Raw genomic sequence first — 12,243 nt, 5'->3', positions numbered from 1 at the left:
TTTTACTCTGGTCTCAAAGGACAAAATTGCTAGTTCTTCCCCAAGACGCCATGTCATCCAAAAACCATGAAGCGTATCTGAGTGTTTCTTCTGTCTGGCCTTTGATAAGGGGGCTGTTTAATGTCCCTGAGAAGTCTTGAAGATGCTCATCAGTTTGCTTCTATTTTATCTTCTGCTCAAAAATCCTTTGTTGTGGCCATCCTCCAGTTAAAGAAGGAAAGATGGGGTTTCTTATTTTAATTGGTCAATGGGGAAATACCTGCCGTGTGACAAATCTTTTCTTTCACTCTTGAACACAGTATTTTGCTTTTTTGTGTTTCCTATGTTCACTGTCTGGAAATGAGATATTTTATCCAGGACATAGCAGTAAGAAGGATTTCTTAGTATTAATATGTTAATACATTATTTCCTATTAATTTTTCTAGCTCTCTTCCTGGGACCTGGAAAACCACAGACTCAGTCTCTCAAACATGAATAGGAAATACTGCATGTGCATGAAATGTTTCTTCCTCTCAAAATCTTTATCCAAATAACTGCAAAAATAAGAAAAAAGGAGAGATAGTACTGAGTATGTGATATGGAAAGATCTAGAAACTTGCTGTGTGAGGAGCAATAATATCATGAACTACAAATGTGATAATTCGCTTCAGTTAATGAAGAAGAAATGTTAGTATTTCATGTTACATACAACAGAGGGGCTGGTCTCTCTCAATGATTGTATTTCAGCATGTTACTTAGTTAGCCAAAGGAGCTATTGCCTCTGTATACTCAGAATACCTAACAGTTATAATAATAGCTACCTGTTCCTGTTATCTTTTTTTAGGCTGAAAATTTCCCACTGATATTTTCTTGTCAGTCATGGGGTCACAGAGTTGGACATGACTGAGTGACTAAGCACAGCACATATAATATATGACAACAACAGGGTTTTCCTTTTCTTATAAGCTCCAAGCAGGAATTCTTACTATTTCTAATACTTTAATGTCAAGTTAAATGCAATATTTTTGTAACTAATTTAAAAGAATTCTTTACATTTTTCTAGCAATTGATAACTTTTGATAATTGAATAACTTATACTCTAACATATAACATATACAAGTCAAGTTTTTAACCTTCTAGGTTTAATAAATAGATCCTCATTTATTTATTTATTTATTTTTTTTAGATCCTCATTTATGACTGTAACATTTACCAATAATTTAAAGTAGACATGATTTTTGTTCTTTATTGTTATGATTATCTTTGTAAAAGATTAGGCACCAGTGTGTGTGTGTGTGTGTGTGTGTGTGTGTGTGTGTGTGTATATATTTAAAACGTTTTAAATTGGTGTATAGTTGCTTTACAATGTTGTGTTATTTTCTGCTGTACCGCAAAGAGAATCAGTTATATACTAGGCTCCAATACATTTTTGATAACTACATATGCATGAAAAATTTATCTTCGTTTCTTTTCTTCTTAAATGGTGAATTCTTTTTTAGATTTTCTTAGTATCACTTCTGAAGAAAACATACTCTTCAAACATTTTCTATACAGATATGAATTGTAATGTTTATTCTCAATGCATTCTCAATGGAAAAAGAGAAAGTGACACAGACGAATGTATAAGAAACAAAAAGCTACTTTCCCCCTCAATACCGAAGGATTTCTGTCAAATAGTACAAACCTAAAGTTAGAATTTATTGGATAGGCGATGGAGGGCAATCCGTGGTTATGTTGGGATTTTCACGATTTTTCTATTTAAAAATTTACCACAGACTTTATGTGGCATTTATAAAGGAAAATATCATCCTCACTGTATGAAGTCATGAATACTGTTTTATAGAGTGTTTTATTCGTGGCTTGAATTTTGAATTAATGCAGAAAAACTAAGGAAATCAACATGAAACAGTCTTATGTTTTTGCAGGCTTTTTTAGTTAAAATGCGGCATTTATCTGAGGTAATATTTACACAGCACAAGCAGTCAGAAGAAAATTTCTTTTCCGTAGGATCTTCATAAAAGAGTGTCCTGGGAGACAACTATGGATAAGCACTGTTTACTTTCAACTCTTTTCCTTATTAACCCACTCTTCAACACTGCGTAGCACTTCGGACAAGGTCAGAAAATATTTTGCTGTCATTTTCATTCAGATTGTTATAAATAACATATTCACAGAAGCAAGTAATACACTCTTTAACACTTTTTTCATGTTAATTCTGGACATAACTTTCTTTTAGGAATTTAAAAGGATGATGTTACATACTGCCACTGAATGAATGATAGAGTATACTCTATTAGCTGTATCACAGATAAAAGCAAATGGTCAGCAGATGTTTGTTGTTAATGACCTTAGGATTCTCTATTTAGTGAACAATTTTAAATACATGAAATAAATGTAAAAGTTTAGACTTAAATGCAATAAGAGCCCATGCTGTATGCACCACCAAAGTTGTACGTCATGCTGTTTGGAAACCTTAAAGTTCAGAGACAGCCTCAAAAGTCAGGAAAAATCATATTTGCTGGGGTATACATGCATTTTCTAAATTAATGTCTTTTTAAATGAGTGTAGTGAAAACAAATCCTGGGGAAGTTTCAGGGATATAATATAGTCCTTTTGTTGTTACGCTCAAAAAAGATCTGCATCATACTAGTACAACTAGTTTTTATTTTACATGGAATATCTTTATTTTATGCAACGTTCTCAAAATATTCACCAAAGCCTATCACTGCAGACAGCAAACAGCTGCTAAAAATGCAGTTCTTGTTTAAGGACACTTATAAGACAACATGTACCTAAAAGTAATAAAATTGTATGTTTAAACCTGTAAAGACTTTAAAAAAAAATCCAAGAAAGATTTTTGCTTCACAAAAACAAAATGTTGAACCTATGGGTTAAGACATTGGTCTTATTTACATGCAGGAGATTGATTAGTTTGGAGACATGTTATACTCTCTATTTAGTTTAGATATTTATAAGTTCATAAAATAGAAATGGTATCATTGTCCTCAAGCACTTTCAAAGGATCTTAGTTGAGGGCAGAAAGGATTCAGGTATTAAGAGGGAATTGATTAAAATTTAGTAATGCAGCCTAATTGGACTTGTCTAAATTTGTGAATAGTCTATAGTCTTTAAAAACAGTTTTATTGTTTTTATGTGCAGAGGCAAGCAAACCAAGTAAACTAAATGTTGCCTTCTAAAAGTTACTTTAATTACCAGCCAAGAATCATTTGTAATTAGTCAAGTGTGCAAACATAATACATTCCCTTACTTATGTAGCAATTATATGCATGAAAATAGAGACTAGTAAATTTGTAAAATGATGTTTTTCTTTAGAAAGAATTTTTTCCCCTTCAGAATTAACTTACAAACCTTCTTGTCCATAAGTAATGAAAAAGTAATTTCATCCAACTTCTGACTAAATTAAAATAAATTCTATACATAGCTTTGAACTAGCAAATTGTAGAGCCAGTGCATTTTCAAATAACAACTTATGTGTTGCTAGTTTGATATTTTCTTTTGAGAGCATTGTATTTCTTCATACTTCTTCTGTGAATCTTAGAGTGACCTCAACTTATGCAATATGAAGTCCATATATAAAAATTTTCTATTGATACGTAAGGTAAATTGGAGAGAGTCTGTGTTTGAAGGGATTCTTCACTTTAGGAAAATATTAATCCCAGAATTACTTTGAATAATAAAAGTTTTGATATCATTTAAACACGCACACATTTTAACGCATACGTTTTTAAGATTAGAAGTCATTTCCAAGATTACCTAAAATGGTGCTTTTCAAAGTTTAATGCGTATACACATCACCTATAGATATTGTTAAACTGTGTAAGTACTATCGGGTGGGGCCTGAGTCTGCAGTTCTAACATGCTCTCAGGTGCTACTGATCTAAGGGCCTTATTTTTAATTACAGGAATCTAAAACATCTAAGTATAGTTATTCTTGATCTTTTTAAAAGCTCTTTTTGTTTGTGTGTGTACAGGCATACACACTGCCTGACTGTAATAGCATTTTTTTCTACCTGAATATTTCCTGAAAGGCTCAGAAGAAGGAAGCCAACTATATTAATAACTGGATTTAAACTGAATTAGTTTTTATAGACTCATCCTACTTCTGTCTTTTAAACAAATTTATTCTTATTGGTGAACTTGTTAAGACCTTTTAAATCTCTGGGTTTTGGTTTTCTCATCTGTGAAATGAAGGTGCAGAATAAAAAGCTAAGCCTGCAGTAGACAGGCAAACATATTTGCTATGTGAATAGAAGACTTACTTACAGCCTTATATTTTGTAATTTTATAGGTCAAGGGTGGGGTGTTTTCCTTGAAAAAAAAAATAGAATGTAGGTCTAGATCTTATTAATAAAAAGTAACTAATTGTATTTAGGTTTAAAAAACATAGGTTGAGTTTGCAGACATCAAGTAAAGAGAAACCATGTGAATGGGAATGTATTAAAATCTTGTGTTTTGAAGTATGAATGCTTTCTTGGCAACTCAATCTGCAGCTGACAAGTGGTCACACATATATTGACTTGGCCTCAGCTGACTTCTCTCCAGAAAATATATGTTCTCTTGCATGGTCTGCTTGAAGGACTGGTCATTTAAAGTTAAAAGATGATCTCTAAGTCCTTTATTTCAGTCGGTCTTTCCTGATTAATTTACAAAGCATAAAGGAAGTATCTTAACTAAGTAGATACCAGGCCTCTTTACCCTTCACCATGCAATTATTCTTATATTTGAATTTCTTATTTTCTCAGAACATAAATAAGATTTGTTATATGCATTATAGTTACAGACAATAGTGACTAAACCAAAAAGTGGTGAACATAATTTTAAAATACATGATGCAAGTGATTTGAAATTATGGCATCCAGGATGTATGCTCATGCCAACCATAATTAAAAAGGAATTGTTCTTCCTTTCCATACCAATTCTCTACCTCTATACCCTTGACTTACGTTCACAAGAAATTTCTGAGTTATTTAACTCAAGAGTTTCCGAGGACAAATTTCTGGCCTTTTGGCTTGGATGCGTTTTCAAGGTGAATGGTAGGGGAGAGAGAAGGTTTAGGGATGACAAAGTCATCAATAACGGAAAACAGCACCGTGCTTGCTTCATTCTTCTTTTTCAAACTGGCCAGAGCTGAGTCATGGTTTATAAATATGTCATTTTTAGTAGGTTTAACCTGGCAAGTAGAGAAGAGCATATGGAATGCTTTTCTTGTGTTTCAACAAATAAGAATTGGAATATCAGAGAAAACATTTTTAAAGGAAAAGTTTGCTCAGGGTAGAAATTCCTCTCGTAGGAACCCATATGACCATACTATTGGTCATACTTGTATTGTTTAAAAGATACTGATATACCTGTATTTTCTCCAGTTGTCAAATGGTTGTGTTTTTGAGGCCTCTTCCAACCACCCCCCACCCTACCAAGACACTTCCCACATTCCTGGCTGACTTGGCTTCTCTTCCAGGCCCCAATTATTTAACTAATATTTAAAAAATTATCTTTGCAGATTTGAAGTTGAATACTTAAAGTATTGGGTTGGCCGAAAGTTCATTTGAGTTTTGTTCTGTAAAATGCTGCAGAAAAACCCAAATGAAATTTTTGGTCAACCCAGTAACAACTATCTTCATATTCCAGGAAAAAACCCCAGCATTTGAGGAGGGAGCAGATGGTCAAGCACTTTCAAAGAAGAAAATATAATGTAGACAGAGAGGCTTATAAGTAAGTTAGCCAGCTGTGTCCACGATAGTAAGTTTCTCTTTGCTACCATCAATGAAAGTAGGTACTAGAAAAACTGTTAACAGAAATTTCCTTGCCAATCTCAAATGAAAGTTTTTTTTAAATGCAAAAGGCCAAGACCAGGAGAGGCTACTCTCTCACTTTCTAAATGTTTGATGCCCTCTTAGGAGAGGTGATCATGGACTGAAATATCGGCATCTTTATATGGCTTTAAACAATTTACAGAATAATCTTAAACTCGTCCACTTACAATGGCAGTTTTAGGGTATGTATAATTAGAAGTTACCTACATGAGGTTATTTTAAAGGGTGCTTCTTCCTAAATATCTCCTCAAGGAAAAGCTGGGATCTTTAGAAACTCATTCCTATGAATTTCAGTTTTCTTTTCCAGTGATTTGAATATCCAGTGCAAATGCTCCTCAGAACATTAACACTGTCTCTCAACCCTTTCTCCAGCTGTTATGGAGGCATTTAGGGACTGAAGACAGAGAACAGGGCCGAGTTCTAGTGGACACTGAATTGAGGGAAGGAGGCTTCCTTTTCTGAGACCAGTGACATCTATTTGGAAACAGTGGTTACAGAAGCGTATGCAATTCCCATGGCAGTAGGAAGCATCATCACTGGAGCTGTCTGCAAATGCCTATGTAGTTAGTAAAGGAGAATCTCCACGCAGACAAGCTCAGGTGCATCATTTTTATGGATATGTTCCTGTCTCAAATGAGAAAAGATAATTAAAATGTAATTACTAGTTTGAAAATTAATTAATGCTGGTAGCTCTTATTAGGAGTAACATGCTCTATATTCCCAAGATGAGCAGTGCTGAGTGATTTTGGAAATAAATCATTTAAATGTCTATAGCATTTGATAGGGTTGATCACATTACTCATAATGAGAAGTTTTTTTCCTTTTGATTTCTTTGATGTTATCTTGGTTCTTTCAGTTCAGTTCAGTTGCTCAGTTGTGTCCGACTCTTTGCAACCCCATGGACTGCAGCACGCCAGGTTTCCCTGTCCATCAGCAACTCCTGGAGCTTGCTCAAACTCATGTCCGTCGAGTTGGTGATGCCATCCAACCATCTCATCCTCTGTCGTCCCCTCCTCCTGCCATCAACCTTACCCAGCATCAGGGTCTTTTCCAATGAGTCGGCTCTTCACATCAGGTGGCCAGAGTATTGGAGTTTCACCTTCAGCATCAGTCCTCCCAATGAATTTTCAGGATTGGTTTCCTTTAGGACTGACTGGCTTGATCTCCTTGCAGTCCAAGGGACTTGCAAGAGTCTTCTCCAACACCACAGTTCAAAAGCATCAATTCTTTGATGCTCAGCTTTCTTTATGGTCCAACTCTTACATCCATACATGACTACTGGAAAAACCATAGCTTTGACTAGACAGACCTGTGTCAGCAAAGTAGTGTCTCTGCTTTTTAATATGCTGTCTAGGTTGGTCATAGCTTTTCCTCCAAGGGGCAAGTGTCTTTTAATTTCATGGCTGCAGTCACCATCTGCAGTGTTTTTGGAGCCCGAGAAAATAAAGTCTGTCACTGTTTCCATTGTTTTCCCATACATTTGCCATAAAGTGATGGGACTGGATGTGATGATCTTTGTTTTTTGAAATATTGAGTTTTAATCCAGCTTTTTCACTCTCCTCTTTCACTTTCATCAAGAGGCTCTTTAGTTTCTCTTTGCTTGGCTCTTTCCCATTGTTGTCTCCTTTTGCTGTGTCTTTTTATTCTTCCCAGAATGCTGCAAATTTATCTCATTATACCCCTAACACACATAATTCAGTTCTTACCATTCAAGATTGTAGCAACTTTTTATGGCTTCTTTAAAATGACTCCCAGTTCAACAGCTCTTCTCCCTGACTTCGCTACAAAGCTCTAACTACACATTTCCAACTGTCTGCTAGACATCATTATTTGCATGTTCTGTGGTTTCCTTGTGCTAAAAATTTCTCAAACCAGATTTATCACTTTCCTCCACAAAACAACTCATTATTCCTAAATTTGTAATCTTTGCCAAAAAAGTGTAATACTTTTCTCTCTTTGACTCAGCCTGAAAAATGAGGAGTTTTGTTGGAATCTTCCATCTCTGCCTAATAAATTATCTCCTTCTTCCTTCCCATTTAAAAATTCTGAAAATTCTGCCTATCATTGCTTTCGTTCACAGTTTAATACTGCTTCTCCTTATTTCAACTGCTATTGTAAGATCTACTTGTGTACTTGATTTTCCTGAATGAGGGGATTTAGAACCTATACAGCAAGAATTTTGACTTCCTACTTTTTAAGCCTAGAGCATGAAGTGTAGCGGCTTAAGCATAGCAGATACTCAGTAGATATTTAACTGTTTTATTGTTATGAACTCCATATTATAGGAGCAATAAAAATACTAAAACATAAAAGTAATGCTGAAAATTGGTGACTAAAACAAGACATCCAAACATAACCAGTATTATTTTACTGGTTTAATTTTGGAACGAGCCTTGGTTAGCCAATGTAAGTTCAAATTTACATTGGAATTTCTTTAAATTACTTATTTCAGTGAGACAAATCCTGTCTCACAAGATTGACTTTAATAATTTAAATATTTCTTTGGATTTTAGACTTGAAAGCTAAGTGTATGTGTGTGGAAAAGGATGGTTCTCAGTTGAGTTGATAGAATTAAGAAGCAACTCAGCTGAGTAAGCCCTTGTGGCTACGATTCACTTAAAATGCAAAGAGTAGGCAGTTGTATAACTAATGCTATGGACAGAGACTCATTTTAAGTCTAGAGATGGATTTAGATTACTAAATAACACCTTCCTTTTGCAGTCAGAAATAATTTCACTTTATTTCAAAACAAAAATTGAAAATGGCATTAACTTTAAAGCAGTCAGTAAAGCTACTACAGCAATCAACTATCTTTATTCTCCATCTAAATACAAATCATATGACAAAATTGGGATGGAAAAAATGTGAAAGCCTTTGGGTATTACAGTTGCCAAGGCATGAGCTACTTAATATTCTGTTCAGCTTTTGCATCTGGCAGGATCTTACTCTCAGCCCCTGCTTTCCCCAATATTGATCATGTGGAATAAAAGAGTTCCACACCTTCAGGTCCAGCATGATCCAGTTTTGCAGTACTTGCCAAATGCTCATTGGTTCTATTTGCTTGATTTAAATATTCATTTGTTAAAATGCCCATTATGTGCTGGGCATTGTTACTGGAGCTGGAGATATACTGGTTAACAGAACAAACAAGCTCCCTATTCTTAGAAACTTAAATTCTTTGCAATGGGTGGAGGGAGGGGAAAAATAAGCAAACAAATAATACTAAATGTATATGAATATGAATAAATATGTTCAAAAATATGTGATGAAAAAAAGATTGAATAGGTAAGTAAGAAGGCAGCATATCTTGATAGTGTTGTACAGAGAGTTAAAATACCAGTGGTGTGGTTAGGCAGTCACTTTTGATTGGGTTGTCAAGTTCACTCTATTTAAATAAGTGACATTTAAATTGAAATCTGGATGGATGAAGAGATAAAGAGTATTTGAGGCAGATGGAAGAGCTTATGCAAAGTCCTGAGATAGGAACAGAAAAAAGGCCAGAATGGACAAAGTCCAGTGTGTGAGAAAGTGGTATGATTGAGATCAGAAACATAAGCAAATCCCTAGGGTTTTCTAAGCCATGGAAAAAATTTGGATTTCCTTCCAAGGATCATGAGCAGCCATTGGGGAATTTAAGGAGCATAAACAGGCAATCTGATTTGTATTTTAGGATAATGGCTCCAGTCTCTGTATGAAGCATGGATTGTATTGGAGCCAGAATGGAAGCAGAGGGATCAGCATGAAGGCCATTGTGAAAGTCCAGGCAAGATGTGATGGTGGCTTTGATCAATGCTAGCAGTAGAGATGAAAATAAAAGGATCCAGTGAAATTACTGAGTCAATGTGTTGCAGTTTTTCAATTTTTGCAAGTTGTTCCCTAAAAAGTTTTTTTTTTTTTTTATTAATTTGCACTCCTCTATTGGTTTGTGTGAGTAATAACGCAAAGTGGAAATTGTCCACACTGCAGTTTTATATAAGATGGAAACATGATCTTACATATATTAGTTTAAGATAACTTCCTTTCCTAGGAAGGAGCTCCATGTGTCTCTAGACCTGGCAATTTATTACATACCACAAGGTCTCAGCATTTTTCTCTATGCTATATACTCTTCTGTTTGACATCTCTCTGCAGCAACTCTCCATGTTATATATGCATGTATATATATTCCCTATCTTCTTTTATATACCTATTATGTATTTTCTTTTTGAAATACAGTTGATGTACAGTATTTTGTTAGTTTTAGTTTTACTGCACAGGGATTTGACATTGCATACATTATGAAATGATGAGACTGTAAGTCTAATAACCATCTGTCCCCATATAAAATTATCACAATATTATGGGCAATATTCCTTACACTGTAAATTGCATCTCCATACCTTATTTACTTTATAACTAGAGGTTTGAACCTCTCAATCCCTTTCACTTATTTTGCCTCCTGACTCAACTTCCCTCCATTTTGGCAAATACTTGTTTGATTTCTATATCTATGAATCTGTTTTCATTTTGTTTGTTTCATTTTTTAGATTTCGCATATAAGTGAAATCTATGGTATTTGTCTTTCTCTGTCTGACTTACTTCATGTAGCATAATATCCTCTAGGTCTATCCATGCTGTAGCAAATGGCAAGATTTCATTTTTTATGGCTGAGTAATATTCTTTTGTATATATAGACCATGTATTCTTTATTCGTTCATCCATTGCTGGACATTTATGTTGCTTCTGTGTCTTGGATTTTGTATATTGCTGTAATGAACATAGAGATGCATATCAAATTTTGAATTAGTATTTTTCTTCAAAGAATGGCTAGAAGTAGACTTGCTGGATTCTAATGTAGTTCTTTTAAAAATTTTTTGAGTAACGTTCATATTGTTTTCCATAGTGACTATGCCAGTTTGCATTCCCACCAATAGGGCACAGAAGTTTCCGTTTACTCTGTATCCTCTTCAATATTTATTATTTCTTGTTTTTTTTTTTTTTTTTTGATGACAACCATTCTGACAGATTTACACCTGTCAGGTGATATCTCATTGTGGTTTGATTTACATTTATTTGATAATTAGATCCTCTGTTTTTCAACTGGATTGTTTGATGTTGAGTTGTATGAGTTCTTTGTATATTTTGGGTATTAACACCTCATCAGATACATTGCTTGCCAATATCTTCTCCCATTCAGTAGGCTGCCTTTTCATTTTGTTGATAGTTTCCTTTGCTGTGTAAAAGGTTTTATAGTGTGATCTAGTCCCATTTATTTAATTTTAATTTATTTCCCTTGCCTCAGAGACAGATCCCAAAATCTATTGCTAAGACTAATGTCAAAGAGCATACTGCCTGAGTTTTCTTCTAGGTGTTTTATGGTTTCAGGTCTTATATTTAGGTCTTTAATCCATTTTGTGTTTATTTTTGTTCATGGTATGATAAAGTAGCCCAGTTTGAATTTTTTGCATGTAGCTATTTAGTTTTTTTCAACACCACTTTTGAAGAGGTTTCCTTTCCCCCATTTTATATTATTGTCTCTTTTGTTGAAGATTAATTGACCATTTAATTATAGATTTATTTCTGGGCTCTCTATTCTAGTCCATTGATCAATGTGTCTTTTTGTCAGTACCATACTGTTTCGATTACCATAACTTTGTAGTATCTTTTGAAATCAGGGAACTAGATGCTTCCAATTGTTCTTTCTCAAGATTGCTTTGGCTATTTGGGATCTTTTTTGTTTCTTTACAAATTTTAGAATTACTTGTTTTAGTTTTATGAAAAATACCTATGATATTTTGATAAGAATTCCACTGCATCTGTAGATTATCTTGGGTAGCACTGTCATTTTAACAATATTAATTCTTCCAATTTATGAGCATGGTATATCTTTCCATTTGTGTCCCCTTCAATTTCTTTAACTATGTTCTTGTAGTTTTCTGAGTACAAGCCTTTTACCTCTTTGCTTTGATTTATTCCTTGTTATTTTTTTCTTTTTGATGTAATTCTAAAAGGGATTATTTTCTTAATTTTTCTAATAATTCCTAGTTGGTGTATAGAAGTGCAACAAATGTCTATATATTAATCTGTTTTCCTGAAACTTCACTGAATTCATTTATTAGTTCTCATGTCTTTTTTATAGTGTCTTTAGGATTTTCTCTATATTGTATCATGTCACCTGCAGACAGTGACAGTTTTACTTCTTCTCCAATTTGGATTTCTTTTATTTATTTTTTCTTTTCTGACTGCTGTGTGTGTCTAGGACTTCCAACATTATCTTGAATAAAAGTGGAGAGAGACAGCATCCTCATCTTGTTTCTCATTTTAGAGGAAATGCTTTCAGCTTTTCACTGCTGGCTATGATGCTGGCTAAGAGTTTGCCATATATTACCTTTATTATGTTGAGGTATGTTCCCTCTATACCTACTTTGTGAGAGGCTTTTTTTTTTTTTTT

At 34.2% G+C, this 12,243-nt stretch overlaps 1 protein-coding gene across 7 annotated transcripts in view; it reads left to right on the top strand.

Moving 5' to 3' along the window:
* Positions 1-12,243, top strand: part of LOC145539140 (uncharacterized) — a 526,738-nt gene that overhangs the window by 18,496 nt on the left and 495,999 nt on the right. For 5 of the 7 annotated variants that reach the window (XR_014077598.1, XR_014077601.1, XR_014077596.1 and 2 more), the window contains exon 2: positions 1,987-2,095. The exons of 1 other annotated variant lie outside the window; for it this stretch is intronic. The gene's annotated coding sequence lies outside the window, so the exon portion shown is untranslated. Of the gene's footprint in view, positions 1-1,986; positions 2,096-9,483; positions 9,644-12,243 lie in introns of those variants that run through there. One more of the 7 variants, XR_014077597.1, reaches the window with a different exon arrangement.

Source organism: Giraffa tippelskirchi, chromosome 2, assembly GCF_054371585.1.
Source record: "Giraffa tippelskirchi isolate mGirTip1 chromosome 2, T2T-mGirTip1v1.2.pri, whole genome shotgun sequence".
NCBI classification, from domain to species: Eukaryota; Metazoa; Chordata; class Mammalia; order Artiodactyla; family Giraffidae; genus Giraffa; species Giraffa tippelskirchi.
Note: the sequence above shows the minus strand (reverse complement) of the source record. Positions and strands in the feature narration are given on the sequence as shown.